General features: G+C 43.1%; 6 non-coding genes and 1 pseudogene across 6 annotated transcripts; 1 reads left to right on the top strand and 6 right to left on the bottom strand.

Moving 5' to 3' along the window:
* Positions 1-2,745: 2,745 nt before the first annotated feature.
* On the top strand, positions 2,746-2,817 carry TRNAG-UCC (transfer RNA glycine (anticodon UCC)). The gene has a single exon. It is a non-coding gene; the product is annotated as a tRNA-Gly (tRNA).
* A 6,728-nt stretch (positions 2,818-9,545) lies between these two features.
* On the bottom strand, positions 9,546-10,471 carry LOC149997624 (magnesium transporter NIPA2 pseudogene; annotated as a pseudogene).
* Positions 10,472-10,663: 192 nt separating this feature from the next.
* Positions 10,664-10,735, bottom strand: TRNAD-GUC (transfer RNA aspartic acid (anticodon GUC)). The gene has a single exon. It is a non-coding gene; the product is annotated as a tRNA-Asp (tRNA).
* A 581-nt stretch (positions 10,736-11,316) lies between these two features.
* Positions 11,317-11,388, bottom strand: TRNAP-CGG (transfer RNA proline (anticodon CGG)). Its single transcript has one exon. It is a non-coding gene; the product is annotated as a tRNA-Pro (tRNA).
* A 3,274-nt stretch (positions 11,389-14,662) lies between these two features.
* On the bottom strand, positions 14,663-14,736 carry TRNAT-AGU (transfer RNA threonine (anticodon AGU)). Its single transcript has one exon. It is a non-coding gene; the product is annotated as a tRNA-Thr (tRNA).
* Positions 14,737-15,007: 271 nt separating this feature from the next.
* TRNAS-AGA (transfer RNA serine (anticodon AGA)) lies at positions 15,008-15,089 on the bottom strand. Its single transcript has one exon. It is a non-coding gene; the product is annotated as a tRNA-Ser (tRNA).
* A 444-nt stretch (positions 15,090-15,533) lies between these two features.
* Positions 15,534-15,607, bottom strand: TRNAI-AAU (transfer RNA isoleucine (anticodon AAU)). The gene has a single exon. It is a non-coding gene; the product is annotated as a tRNA-Ile (tRNA).
* Positions 15,608-15,927: the final 320 nt, after the last annotated feature.

The following is a 15,927-nucleotide window of genomic DNA, read 5'->3' as shown; positions in this document are numbered from 1 at the left end:
TTTCAAATAAGTTTTTGATTTCTTTGCTCTTCCTTTTGGAACCCCTTCCTTCTGGCACCCCTATGATTCGGATGTTGGTGGGTTTAAAGATGTCCCAGATGTTCCTAAGCCTATCCTCCTATTTTTGAATTATTTTTTCTTTTTGATATTCTGATTGAATGCTTTTTCCTTTCACTGTTGGTTTCTTGTATATTTTTCTTTATTACACTTAATACAGCCTTAATTTCTGCCTGGGTCTTTTTTATGCCATTGAAGTACCCAAATGAGTTCCTGAAACATCTTGATAACCAGTGTTTTGAACTGTGTATCTGATAGGTTGATTATCTCCATTTCATTCAGTTCTTTTTCTGGAGTTTTGTTCTGTTCTTTCATTTGGGCCATATTTCTTTGTTTCACCATTTTGGCAGTCTCCCTTGTTTGTTTCTGCGTTTTAGGTAGAACTGCTTTGACTCCCTGTCTTTGTAGTGTGGTGTATTGTAGAAAAGCACAACTGATAAGTTGTATGGGTGGAGCCTGTTGCTCTGTGTAGGGGAGAGCTGCAGAGGGGTCAATCCTGCTGCCTGGCTCTGGAGTTTGTCCCCGTAGGACAAAGTGGGTGGCACCAAATTTCATTAAACTAGTCAGAACTGTAAGCAACTTAAAAGAAAACTTTATTAGCTCTTCATATATTATTATTGATCTTTTGTGTGAAAGAAAGCCTATTAGTATCTTTTTTCCTTTTTATTGAATTTATTGGGATGATGTTAACAAAATCATACAGGTTTCAGGTGCACAATTCTACAACTTATGAATTTTTTATTGTGTTGTCCAAAAAGTTCATTACATTTTTTCCGTATGGTGGCTCTAGCAGTGCTTAGTTTTCTTTCAGTTCATTCCAAAAAATTTTGTTAGAATGTATTGTGACAGCTGTCATATCAGCGTGCATTTAAAAAAAAACTTACCAGGCCTGTGAACCAAGTGTCGCTGGCTTGATTCCCAGTCAGGGCACATTACTAGGTTGCACATCAGGTCCCCAGGCAACCACACAGTAAAAAAAAAAAAAAAAAAAACTTACCAAAATTGGTGAATTTTGGTGCAGCCATTTAAATATTGAAGATGGAAGGAAAATGCTTTATTATTTCAAGAAAGGTAAAAATGCACCTGAAATGCACAAAAAAAGATTTGTGCAGTGTATGGAGAAGGTGCTTTGACTGATCGAACATATCAAAAGTGGTTTGTAAAGTTCCTTGGTACTATTGACATTTTGGCTAACTAATTCTTTGCTGTGAGGTTGTCTCATGTAGCGAAAGATGTTTAGCAGCACCCCTGGCCTCTACCCACTAGAAGCTGATAGCAGGAGATAGACAATGTACTCAGAATATCCAAATCAATGAAATTATTGGTGAAAATGAAAATCGTGTCTTATTCTACAGAAAAAACATAATGAACTTTTTTTGGCCAGCCCAATATTTCTGTAATTTTCCATTTAATATTTTCAGACTGCGGATATCTGAAATTTCCCTCAGGAAGCCAAACTACAGAGAAGGCAGAACCACTGTAGTTTACAGAGTTCCTCGAATTTTAGGTGTTAATTAAAATTATAGTTATAAGGACTATAGGAATTATATTTCTATTAGGATGATAATTAAACTTACTGGAATACATGATTATGGACACTACTGGGAGTTAAATTGCCAAAATTTAAACTGGTTTAGGACAATGAATATAAATTACTATTACTGTACTTTAAAATTATTCATTATTGCGATATTCTTTTCAATATAGAACATTTATTGCTCCAAATACATTTTGTGAACAGAATTGGGGACTGATCATGAACAATCTTTGTGTTAGAATACCTCAAATATATATGAGATTAAAAGTATTACTTTTGTAATTGGTTGATTTGACGGAAACAGTTAAGATGAAAATAAAAGATCCAAAATTTGTATCTTAGGAGAAAATTCAGACCCTTGAGGAAAGAAAATTTCAGAAACAATGAGGTTTATGTATTTCTTATCTAATAAAACTAGTTTTGTATCCCGCCCCCCCTTCCGGAGAAGGGTTATCGCAAACTTACTAGATACTGAAGACGTTTAGCTTTAGTGACCTCGAGATTTGAACAACGCAGTCTCCTTACCCGAGCTCAGACACATTGCCATTGTACCGCAAGACCTTTCAATTCACCCATCTTGATAGTTTGTGTGAACAGACCCATTGTAAACAATAAGGGGCAGAGTTTTACCTTCCAGCACCTCCCCTAAGATTTTGTCAGCTTGATTCTCCGAGCTAGATGCGCGCGCATATAGGAATTAAACCTCCTACCCCCGACAAATTGTGTTTAAGCATATTTGGTTTAAAGCCCAATTTTTTAACCTTAAGACATATTGATCTCACCCAATATAGAAGCGATTTTATGTCTTTTGGGTTTATTTCTGGGGATCATAAAGCCATTACGGTGTCGCTGCAGTTCTGGCACACTACAAATTTTAGATTTAATCTCGCTCTGCCAGTAAGTCAGAAAACCCCGTTACCTAGCCTTCCTTTACCTAGATTTCTGGTCTCGTGGGGTAACTGGAGCGCGCTAGCGGTGATGAGGTCAAGCTTCTGACACCTGCATGCTCCGAAGACAACTTCTTTGTCGGCCTCATTCGTATCCACCCTTCACTGGGCTCCAGTTCAACACCGAAATCACCTCATACAGGCCTCAACCATAACAACGTGTGTAAACCTTAAGTAATTTAGTAAAGAGTATCTCTCCCGTTAGCGTTGGTGGTATAGTGGTGAGCATAGCTGCCTTCCAAGCAGTTGACCCGGGTTCGATTCCCGGCCAACGCAAGTCTCTTTTTTAAAACCTTTCCCCTCTTTCTCTGAGTTTGGCCCCAGTGCCACGCGTGAATTACCTGAAGTGACTAGCTCTCCGGTGTTATGGCCCTCACCCCATCCTTCCCAAACGAGCGCTCTGTAATCTCCGCCGGGGATTGTAGGCTCTGCGTTGATAACCGTGCCAAACCACAGACACAAAAAGGAGGCGAAAGGAATCGAAAAACTAGTCTCAAGTCCCTGGCTGGTGCAGAGCGCGAGCTCAGGACCGCGCGTGGCTGTGGGCGAAAGCTGCTTGCTCAGTTTCAAGCTGAGACTGGGAACGCACGTTTATATCGGGGAGGAGGCACCTCAAAGGAGGTCACGGCCAGCTGCGGAATCACGCGGGCTGTATCAGTTTTGTGCTGTTGCTCATCTGTGTTTGTAAGTTTATCGTCTACGAACACATCCTAATAAGCCTACGGAACGGTGAGAATAATGACTCATAAACATATTGAATGGAAGTAAGACATAAACTTGAAATTTATGATAGAATGTGAGCTCAAGTCAGGACGAAATTATTTATTTCCTTTCCTTTCTTTTCCTTTCCTTCTTTTATTTAAACAGGAAATAATGTATAGCATTTTAATTTAACATGTACACCACTAGATTTTCTTTAAATATCAAGTCAAATCAGTTATCCAATTTCCTTTAGTTGGATGGAATTTCGCAACACTAGATTACTTTTCAGTATTTCCAAGTAGGCTGTCCGTATCATTTGGTCATAAAATTCTTCCTCCTTAAAATTATGTTCATTTTATTTTCATTAAACTTTATTTTCCTGATTCTTCTCTGAATGTGGTTAGTTGGTTTTTTTTCCCTTCTTCAGTGACTGAGCTTTTCCTCCTATAGGCAACAGGAATACCTTAAATGTAGGTGCTTCTCAAAGTTGAAAGCACAATACTCATTCTTTCTCTGTTCTATCATCCCTCCTGTGACAATTTTCTCCACTCCCATCACAGGAGCTAGAAACTGAATGACAACAAAGTCTAGTCTCTTTAGAGTTAAATTTTATCCCTAACAAAATTTTCATCTTTTCCCTAAAACTCACTTTTTCTTTTATGATACTCCTCCCAGTTGATGATATCAATGTATGATACTTTCAGTGAAGCAGAAATAAAGCTATGATAACAATATTCAATTTCCCCATGTCTCCAAACCTCATAGTACATCTTTAACCAAATCCCATAAATAAATACTACCTCTGAAAGGCCCTTTTCATTATTTTCCTTCTCTTTTCACTGCTACAAATACTCATGTCTACTCATTTAGATTATTAAAAATGTCATCCTCTCTCATTATCTGAGTGATTGTCTGTACGTATAGGCCTCACTTAATCCTGTCTGTATCGCTGCCTCCTGAGACTCAACGGTTTACCTGAACTAAGTGGCTGGGTTGGTGAAGTATGATGTGGTCTGTGGGCTTCACTTTAAAACTGGTTTTTCTTTTCTATCCTAATGGCTTGGACAGAAAGAGCTCAGAGGTCTGAGAGGGGAGAAACCTAAAATATTTCCCTCAGCCCAAACTAAGTATAATGGGCAAAAGGGTTTTGGACAAGTGAGATGTGCCTGGCACACTTTCTTCCAAAGAAGCCCTTCTTTTCCCTAATGTGGGACATTAAAAAATTAATACCTGCATTTTGTCATCTATTGGTTATGGATTGAATGATGCCTTTTAACCGTCGCCAAATCTGTTGCCCCCAGAATACAACAAGGATGCCAGCCTGTTAAATCAAGCACGCCGTTGTCCGGGGACAGCCAACCAACCTGGAGTCTGCAAGATCCTTTCCCATGTGGGAAGGCCACCCTCCCCTCCACACCCCACTCTTATTAGGGATTTCTGGACCCAAGGGTGGGTAGGACGACGACCATGTCCAGCTTAAAGCAGCTAGAGGAGCCCAAGACCTTCGCCCATTGTCCTTTATAAGATTATAAAGGGTCTTAAGTCTGAGAGGGAGGGATTGCTATTTTTTATTGTTAAAACAATTAATTAATTAATTAATTTTTAAAAAAGAAGAATATATGAAAGGGTGAAGCGGGAGAGCTTGTATGTATGACCCATGGGCATGAACTTGGGGGGGATTGCTGGGGGAGGGGGAGTGCTGGGTGGAGGGGAGCAAAGGGGAAAAATTGGAACTATTGTAACAATATAATCAATAAAATACACTTTAAAAAATTTTTTAAAAAGTCATCCTCTGCCCTCAATTTGTCTTAAAATCTTTCTTCATGTATGCACTGATAACTTGCTGAAGCACAGATGCAATAATGTTATATGTGGGTAAAAAAATGGTTTGTTGCAAAACCTCTCAGCATAATATTCAGTGCCCTCCAAATTTCAACACCAACTTACAACTTCAGTCTTGATTTTCAAACCCTGTCTAACTTGCTCCCAAAGTATTAGTGACATGGACCATTAAAATTCTCCACAACTTTCTCTCACTCTTGCCTTTCCTGATAATGACCCCATTCCTGAAATGGCATTACTGTCCCACATTGAAACTGTATACATTAAAAAACAATTTTTTTTTAATTAAACTTACTTTTCAAAGAGAGAGACACAGAGAGAGAAACATCAATTTGTTGTTCCGCATGTTGCCACAATGCTCTAACCAACTCAGCTACCTGGCCAGGGCTGTATGCATTCTTTTTTTTTTTTTTTTTTTTTTTTTCATCAGCAAAGTGAGCTGTTTATTCACAAGTCTGCAGAGTCGGGTGCACAGCCAGCCATGCGTGCCCAAAGTAGACAGAGTAAACTGGTTTTATACCAACACTGTTAGCTCCCCCTCTCCTCTCCTTCTCCCCCGTTTCTCCATTACTGGTTAATCGGGTTCACAATCTAACGTGATTAACTACTTAATTAAGGGTGTGATTAGCTAAAGATAATCTAATTACAGGTCTATCTCCAACTTATTTGCAATGTTATCTAGCTACATCTTCCCATTTCTCTGTTTTTGGTGATGACAGTCTTCCTCCTTTTGATCACAGAGATATGTGTAAGGAGTTGTGGAATGTCATTTCCTCATCCTTTTTCCATGATTCATCTGTTAATTATCTCCTGGTTTGAGAGTCACTGGCTTCTTTGTCCCTTACGTTTATCACTACAGATTCAAGTTTCCTGTTCTTGAATTTCACAGAAATGGGATATAATGTTATACATTCTTTGGTTTCTGACTTTGTTAGCTCATTACCATGTCTCTGAGATTTATCCATGTTGTTAGGTGTAATAGCAGTCATTTTGTGTGCTAGTTGTTGTGTGATTATGCCACAACTTTTTATTCTAGTACTGTTGGGCATTTGGGTTGTTTCCATTTGGGGGCCACTTCCATTCAGTGGTATACCAAATGTATTTTGACAATCAGACAATCAGATTGTTTTTACTCCATCTTACTATTCAACAAAATTACAGTGCAAAAATGGAAAAAAGAAATGGATGAATAGTTTTTAGCTATGTTTAATTTCTTTTTTCTGAAAAGCAAACAAGCTATAGTATTGGTCTGTGGCTGTAGCAACTAACAGCATTGTGGTTTCTGTTTTAGAGACTTATCCAATTTGATCAATGACTTTGTCAAAATGTATGTTATATACCAGATTTGTCACTGTATTTTTGTATATAGTTCAAGAAAGGACATTTTTAAAATTTAATTTTAATATCGAGAATTTTCTTTCGTATAAAGCAATGACCTCTATGTAATAACTAGTTAGGAAATGTCTTGAAGATAAGTTTTTCAGAGAGTCATAAAAAATCCCATTTCACAGTAAATTAACAAAAAAATTACAATTTATTTGTTGGTTTGGGAATCATTCTTGTGAGTTTCAAATGTCCTCACAGCTGAAAAATTTTAAGGAGAAAAAAAAAATCCCAATAGCACACAGAATGAAGGAACTGAAGTAACTCAAATTGTATTCCTTCATTATTGCAACGACTCTGCTATCATTTTTAAATTCAAATCTGCTATCTAACTGAAGGAACATGTGGTACAACCGCAACTGGAGAAATAAACTGTGCCTAGTGCAAGCTTGAATGGTACCCCACTGAGAGGCAATTACTCAAAGGAATATCTGTGACAGGGTGCTATGGCGGTGGACCACGGGCAGAGCTGGGCAGCTCCAGAACTGGAGCTTTTGGAGTTCACCTCCATGTGAAAAGAATTGTTGACTAAAGCATGAACAACAAAATATGCTAATTTGTATTTTAATATTAAAATTTGACAGTAACCATAACAATTATTGAAAACTTTGACTAAGAGAAGGATTTTGGGGGGCTTGAAATTGCTAGTACATGGTGACACTAAAAAGGAGCCTAACTTTTAGTCTTTTTTAAAAAATTGTTTTCAGGTTTTTTTTCAGTCTAGCCTTGTTGCCTGTACCTGGGCAGACCATCCCTGCCCCCTCTCCCCAGTCCTTGTTCACACTGCTCTTGTAACAGAACCTCTGGGCTGCTGCGATTGAAACAGACCCACAGGTTGTTTAGTTAGGGGCCCGATTGCCCGCCGCCAGAATTACAACTCTCAGTACTAGGGTTTAGTGAAAAGAAGAAGAACTGTTTAACAGTTAAATAGATTTAGATTATTTGCGGATTTCTGCTGTTGAGTCTTATGTTCTCTAAAATACCCACAAACACATAGTTCTGCCTCCCCCTACCAAATCAGGCCAGCCTTAGAAAAGTTGGAAACACCGTTTCCCTACTTCCTAGGCACAGTTCAGCTTTACCTGTAGCTGCCAATCACTCAATTCTGATTGGGGAGGTCCTTTCTGCACCTTGGCGCCCTCCAGCTTTTAATCCAGAACCGTGTGGATTCTCAGCCTCCTTGTAAACTGCCTTCCTGCAAACCACGTGGATCTCCTCTTCTTCTCAAAACCACATGGAGAAGGCCTCTTAAAGCGGCCTGGAGAGCCCTCTCAAAACTGCATGGAGAACTCAGCATCTTTAATCTGCATGGAGAACCTAGCTTCTCAAAACCACATGGAGAAGGCTCCTTCCCCAAGTTGCATGGAGGGAGCACGAGAGAGAGAGAGAGCAACCTGGAGAGCTCCCTCTTCCAAACCACATGGAGGGAGAGAGTGAGAGCGAGAGCACAAGCATGAGCCCCGCTGTATGCATTCTTAATACATTGTTGACTGGTTACGAAAAAACTCGTAGGTGAATGCTATATAGTTTATCATACCAAAAAAGGTTATTACAAGTTATATAGAAGATATGTACAAAGTTTAATTTCAATACACTATGTATAAAGTACATTGAAGTTTATTTAGATTGTTTCATTTTCATATTCAATTACAAAAAAATAGGTGATATTGTTACAGAACCCCTGGGCTGCTCCAATTGAAAACAAACCCACGGGCTCTTTAGTTAGGGGCCCGATTGCCCGCCGCCAAAATTATAACTCTCAATACCAGAGTTTGGTGAAAAGAAAAAGAATTGTTTATTTAACAGTTATATAGATTTAGTTATTTGCGGATTTCTGTTGTTAAGTCTTATGCTCTTTAAAATACCCACAAACACATATCCTTGCCTCCCCCCCTTCCAAACCAGGCTAGTTTTAGGGAAGTCAGAGAAACCGTTTCCCTACTTTCCCAACACAGTTCAGCTTTACCAGCAGCTGCCAATCATTCAATCTGATTGGGGAGGTCCTTTCTGTGCTGTGGTGCCCTCCAGCTCTCAATGCAGGACCGCCTGGATTCTCAGCCTCCTTGCAAACTGTCTTCTTCCTGCAAACTGCGCGGATCTCCTTTCCTCAAAACTGCATGGCGAGAGCCTCTTAAAGCAGCCTGGAAACCCCTTCTCCAAGCCACATGGAGAAGGCCCCTTCACCAAGCCACGTGGAGGGAGCACAAGAGAGAGCGAGAGAGCGAGAGCGAGCGCGAGCGCGCGAGTGAGAGTCAGAGCGCCAGAGCCAGAGCGTGAGTGAGAGCCCGAGTCAGAGAGCGAGAGTCTCAGAGAGCACGAGTGAGAGCCAGAGAGAGTCCCAGAGTGCCAGAGCGAGAGCCAGAGCGCCAGAGCCCGACCGAGAGCTTGAGAGAGTCTGAGCTAAAATGTCTGCAGCTGCTTATATATCCCTGACTGCGTCATCTGACGCAGTGGGCGTTGCAAACAGTTCTGACCATTCACAGAACCTTACGTAGGCTCTGTGTGCTTTCTCCATACCGTTCCCTGGTTCAAGACTCCTCCCATCTGCCTGAGGCTTTGGATGCATTAAATCCATTTGCATAAGAAAGACAGTAGCCACCAGCCTCAGGCATGTGGAAGCATTTGAAAAGCTGCTTACTTCTCCCCATCCCCCAGCAGCAAACTCTGGGGATTTTTGGACTCCCCTGTTTCTGTAACAATATGGGATAGCTTTTGTATAAAATTGCCACTCAACAAGTTACAGAACAAATGTCTGCTCCCCTGTGAAGCATTATTTTACTCTAGTTTGAATTACTTCACTCTTTGTCCATACTCTTTTAAAACTTCTCTTAAAGCATTCTTATTACAGTCTAGATCTAGTGTTTGTACCCTAAATCAAATTATTTCTATTAAATTTTAATAAATTATCAATATATTTATTTTAGTTTTACTCTGAGTATAAATGACATGAACAGAATAGCTTTCCTTAAAATCAATAAAAAAGACTTTTTAAAAACATGATAGATACTATTTTGTTTTTTTAAAAACTCAAATTCATTTTATAACAATTATAGATTAAACTTTTAATTACATCTTTCTTAAAAAGCTGTCAAATTTCCATTTCTTTGGGAGATATTTTCATCAGTGTGCTGTTCAGTTCCACAGGTTAAACTTTCTTCATTATTATTAAGAACTTCATACATATTAACGAGATTGCCATTCATTGCTTTTTCGACTTTTTGAAAAGACACAGGCAAGAAAACTTGCTAGACTAAAATATTCACAATGATTGTACAGAGAAGCCTCTCAAAGTACCAATGACATCAACAGGCATATCCTGCCACCCCTTAAAAAGAATAGCTGAACAAATTAAAGCTGATGTAAAAAGACCTAGTAGACTGGAGTCACGATGGAAGGGTTGAATATGTCCAGGGCCCTCCGTTCAGGTAGTCGATCTGCGTGCTCACATGCACCGTGTGGCTCAGCAGCAGAGCCCAGGCATTGTGAATGTTGCAGCACAGGCTCGCAGCAAACAACTCTTAGATAGCAATGCCCAGGCCCTTAACACAGGAGACAGAAAACGCTCCGATCACAAAACAGATAATCTACAGAGAATGTTTGTCCATCACGAAGATTAATATCAAAGATAATGACCGCAAGTATCGCAAAGAGCACAAAACCTGGATCCCCGAGCATGTGGGACATTTCATTTAAAGTCTCGATCTTCTCTTCTTTTGGAACATGAATGACCAAGTATTCTAGATCCTAGGTGCCTGGTGCAAAGGCATCCACTGCAAAGTTGTCTACCTCACCCCCTTCCATTTGATCGCAGGACAGAGAAATGCTGGTGCTGGAGGCAAGAAGATGCACTTTTCAAATCCCAATTGGTAGGTCCACTGCCCGGCTTCCCCTCCGCTATCCTGCGCTGGTCACCTCCGCTCACACCCTCACGCAGGCTTCCGACGCTGTCCAGTGAAAGGTGTAAGCATCCATGGGCTGCAGCCGTGCGCCCCGTCTCCTCCATGGAGTAGCACCCCTTGCAACTTGCTCCGGGCAACCTCCAACCCCTGTGGCCACCGGTACCAAGGATCGCCCTGAGTTCCTTAATTTCCTTTCTCGTATTCTTTTTATCTCCAACTCAGGGCCCAGGATGAGTACCTCTTAAATAACTAGGATTTAAAGAAATAAATAAAAAACTGAAAAGCCACTATTACTTCTCCCCGTCGGGGAATCGAACCCCGGTCTCCCGCGTGACAGGCGGGGATACTCACCACTATACTAACGAGGAACAAGGTACTAGGTGGCTTTCCTAAGTCCTTGATCTGATTTCTTCACCAAGCTCAATGAGCTAAGGCAAGGTTACTAGTATTTCTGTCCTTCGACCACTGAAAAATATTGACCTGAAACCTATGCACGTTCTAAACCACAACAGAGCGCGAATCCCCCGAAGGACGGAAACGAGGAGTGACCGAGACAGAGGCCTCCAAGACTGCAGAGACCTAAATTCTGAGTCCTTGGGTTCGCCCCTCAACGCCACTGAATAGGCCCCAGCCCTTTTTACTGTTATCCCCAGCTGTAGGTTGACCGGCATCAATGGAGCCCAAAGCATGCTCTCGCGGCCGTAAAGGGACACCAAAACGAAAGGACGGGAGCAAACAGTGTGTTTTACCCCGTAAAGTACCAATGTGTCTACGGTGTACTTCGCACGTCAAGAACGGCTCCGTACTGTGAGCTTCTTTCCGCCACCGGGGCCACTCAGGACAAATGCGCTCTCTGCATTTCCGTTCCAGAGCCGTACGGGAACAAAGTACGTTCAAATACTGTAGCAAGGTACCTTGGAGTAGTCTAGTCTCCGCAAAAGTCTAAATAGGGCTCGTCCGGGATTTGAACCCGGGACCTCTCGCACCCGAAGCGAGAATCATACCCCTAGACCAACGAGCCCACACGAACTGTTGACTGCGGACACCTTTAGAGGTCGCACTAGGTTTCCTTCAATTCTATGGCCACAAGTCTTCGTGGGAACCCCATGAGTCGTGCTCAGGCATCCTCCACCCTGATGCTGAATACTCTGGTACAGGGGTCTGCATATCTCTAGCTGCTCGGGGTCCGCGAGCTCCGATTCTTCCCAGGAAATAATATCGGGGAAGTGGAAGACAGTACTTTCGGTCTCACTCCCGCGCAGCCCTTTAGGGCTGCCGTGAACACCCGAGTTCGCGTTCCCACCAGTCACTGTCTCGCTGCCATTCCTTAACTTTGGGTCTTGACTCTTCTCGCCTCCGCCCACCGTCCTCGGACGCAGAGCCCCGGCACAGAGCTTTGAAGACAGTGATGGAGTTACCTGGTTGGGGACAGTTTATGAGTCCTGAAATCCCTAGGCGAACACCAGCCCCCTTTTCAGTCCCTGCATCTGTCTATCCTTCTGGCGTAACAGGCAAGATCAGGCCCAGGCTAGAACATTTAGTAACCCACTGTCTTCCAAGACTGTGTGGTAGTGGAATAATGCCTGGGGCCAAGAAGACCCACGGAAAAGGCGTCATTGAAATGAGTGGCTGGCGGGGTTGGGTAGGGGAATCAGCTTTCCCACCTGCGTGAATGCGGGGTGGCACCAGGCCCTGCGATCAGGACGGTCCCTGAGGCCTAACACCCCTACCAGCGCTGGTCCCAGGACTTTTCGCCTGTGTAATCAGATTACTCTACCCTCCCAGCTGGCTTCCACTCTCCAGTCCTCTCCTAGGGTGACCGGAAAGGAGTCCCTCTTACCTGCCACCTAAGATCCCCAGAAGGTAAGTGCCTGCTTGGTATGGTTCAAAGCCAGTAGAACCTGACTGCTTAATACATTCCCTATGGTCTCACCTGGGGACTGCCAAGAGTCCTGGCAGGACCTGGTGGTTCAGCTGCAGGCCCCGCGATTTGCCTTTCCTCAGCTCGGTACCAGCTCTGGGGAGTCTTCCCAGCAGGAATCTGGCATGTCCCATACTCAACACCCTGGCAGCATACCTGGGCTGAACCATCTTGTTCCATACCCAAGTCATGTAATTTACGGGGCGGGGCCCTTCCTAATTACAGACCCACAGATACTTTGGTGATGGCCAACTTCAATGAAGGGTTCAGCTTTTTGCTTTTTCTTTCCTAGGTGTCCCTGGCCAGAGTGTGGGGGAGGGCGGTAGAGAGCAGCCTGGCCTTTCCTGTCAATGTCCCAAGGCTTTCAGGAGGGTGCAAAAAGGGCTCAGGCTCATCTTCCAGCATCTTCTTCCCCCCTACCCTTATCCAATTGCCGACTCCCTCCTCTTCTGCTCCAGCTTTTCTCCAAGTTTCCCATCACCTCTCACCTGGTCTCAGTCACATAACCTTTACAGAGGCGGAGGCCTAAATCCCTTAAAGCTATGGTCCTTTTTTCTGGAAAAATCCATGCATTATCAGGAAGTTCACAGATATCCTGAAGCCCTCATCCATGGACGCCATTTTGGAATCCAAGAACTAAAGTGTAAACAACTGATTATTGTTTAAAATTTGGTGCATGTATTTTATATTCTGACAAGAGTCAAAAATTTACACAGAAAGATTAAGTTCAAAGGTAAAACCAAACAGTCAAAATAGTTTGAAAGAGACTGAGTGGGAAAGAGTGAAATGATATTTTTGGTGAATTTGAGATGGTAGCAACCCCGCACCTCCAGTACTTTCTTAAAGTAGAACGCTGGCATCATCCTGAATTTTTTCTTCTTCAGACTACACATTCTATCAGTTACTGAATCCTATTGTTTTTTTTTTTTTTTAATAGTAATCATGTCTCAAATTCATCCCCTCCTCTCCATCCCTCCTACAACTGTACTGGTACAAGCCTTTGACATTTCTGTAACCAATCCCCCCTCCCCCACCCCATACGCTCTGATCTCTGTGTTATTCTTCTATGTCACATTTATTGAGTATATTATATAATTTAAGTTTGAAAACATTATTGTGTTATTTGTTCCCTCCTGTATTCCCAGGGTCTAGAACAGTGGTTGTTACATAGTACACTAGTTGTTTAATAGAACATATGGCAAATTTCCACATGGTCTTTAAGATTTAGCTTATCTCCTCCAGAAATCCTCTCCTTGACCACTCTCCACTCTCAGGCCCAGTGAGAGGCCATTTCTATTCTCTGTTCTCACAACACCTTCACATTATGATGTGACTGTGTCTTCCTCCCTATGACCTGAGAAAAGGGGCTGTGCTTTCTTTATTTGTTTATGCACAGTGCTTAGCACAAACCTGGTCTCAGTGGTGCTGCATCATTTACTTGATCTATCACCTTCACATAGCAATTCCTTCAAGCCAACACTTTTGGTCATACATCTTACAGTGGTTCTCAGGCCAAGGAATGGTGTCCAGACCTTCTGCCTATCTTCCAATGAGGTATAGGCCCTCCCAACGGCCTGTTTTTAGTTCTTACCTCCTTCTCCACAGCATTTACTTCTGCCCTCACTAGCCTAGCTTCACAAACGGGCCCTGCCCGTCCAAGGGGTCTGGAGACTCCACCCAGAATGCGCATTCTTCTACTCCCACCCTGTCCCAGCCCTTCAGTGTCCTCCTGCAACAAACTAGATGTTGCCAGGCCAGTCATCTCTGCTACCTACTAACCCTGAGTACCAGCTTGTGGGGGCAAATGAAGGTAACTAACTATATGTGAAGGGCCTGGTACGAGAACTGCACATAGAAGATGCACCCTTCACCCCAGTTTAAAATTTTATTTATATATATTTCTGAGGCTCTGAACTAAATTGGAATATGATGAACCAAAAAAAAAAAAAAAAAAAAAGATTGAGAGAGAGAGAGAGAGAGAAAGAAAAGAAAAAAGAAAGAAAGAAAAAAAGAAAACCCAAACCAACTCAGGTTCTAGCGGACATCCTAGGGTATGGCCTGGGAGATGGGGTGGCTCCTCCTGCAGGGTTTGCAGCGTCGCCTGGCTAACCCACCAGCACTAGCTGGGTGTGACATCAGCGGGGCAAAGGAAGGTGTAGGTCTCCTCAGGATTCCCGCCCTGGTCAGAAATCAAGCTTTTGGAGTGATCGTTTCACGGAACTGGCAGCTCCTCTCAGCAAGAAATATGAATGTTCTGAGTGCGAAACTGTATAACCCTTCCGTCCTCTACTAAAAAACAAATTAATTAATCCATTGGGGGATATGGATTCAGTGACAAAATGTAAAAACAGACTGTCCTCAGAACTGGAACACAAGGCACCGCTGGGATTCGAACCCAGGATCTCCTGTTTACTAGACAGGCGCTTTAACCAACTAAGCCACGGCGCCGAAGTTGTTGTAGAAGCTCCTGATATCACACTACAGGAAAATAGCGCTGGAGCCTGGCTACATCAACACTTTCAAAATTTTCCTAAAGTTAATTTTGACATATCAACCAGATTTAGAGTCAAACACCCATTAGTGGGATGCCCCCAATGTTGAAGGAAGTAAACCAAAGATCTCAACCGTCACTGAAAGTGCGTGGTTGGGGGGCTTTCCAAAGTCGAAGATTCCGGCCACCAGAGGATTTCTTAAGCACCGGTGAAGAAAAATACACAAACGTAGTCGGCAGGATTCGAACCTGCGCGGGGAGACCCCAATGGATTTCTAGTCCATCGCCTTAACCACTCGGCCACGACTACACACACGTGGTAATATACCCTGTGTGAAGGTTTTCTTAGGTCGTCCCAGAAAATGCACCCTCTTTCACTGATCCGTGGCTCCAGGGCTAGGAGGCTGACAAGTGCAAACACCAGGGCAGTTAGAATCGGAATCGACCCTTCGCTCGCGGCCCTGCCTTTCTGGGATCCTCGTCCCGGATCTTCCCTTTCTCCCACCGGCCTCCAGCAATGCGTTCCCAGGGAAGAGAAGCCGCGGAAGCCGCGGGGGAATGCTCCGTGCGCCTCAGCCCAGAGAGCACCGTTCCAAAGCTTGGAGCGAGGCAGCAATTCAGGTTTTGAAAAGTAGCGGGTCCTGTGTCGTTTGCGATCAGGAAGCAACTGGCTCTGGGCAAAAAGTTATTGGTAATAATACGTGTAGAACAGACGGGGGGAATGGGGGGGGGGGAGGGAAAAAAAAAACACACCTGGCCCGTACGGGGATCGAACCCGCGACCTTGGCGTTATTAGCACCACGCTCTAACCAACTGAGCTAACCGGCCAGCCACACAAACTGATTTTCTAAAATATGCCTATATACATTACACAATTACGTAGGCAACCTAACAAATTCCATGAGGAACTGGCTATGTACTAAAAGCCTTCCGAATACAAATGGAAAGCGATCTCTAAAAGGCCAGGAAGGAATGCCCTCTGAAAAGCTTTAAGAGGTTCTACCTCTTCATTGAGCAAGCAGCTCCCAGGAAAGAAATGGGAGAATGCCAACCAAATGCATGGGCACCTCTAATTGATCCTGCAACTCCTTGGTCTGTGGGTTCTGACTTAGGAATTTCTACTGGTCTCATGGTGTAGACCAAGGATC

The sequence above is a fragment of the Furipterus horrens genome, unplaced genomic scaffold (assembly GCF_987537825.1).
Source record: "Furipterus horrens unplaced genomic scaffold, mFurHor1.1.pri manual_scaffold_11, whole genome shotgun sequence".
NCBI lineage: Eukaryota > Metazoa > Chordata > Mammalia > Chiroptera > Furipteridae > Furipterus > Furipterus horrens.
Note: the sequence above shows the minus strand (reverse complement) of the source record. Positions and strands in the feature narration are given on the sequence as shown.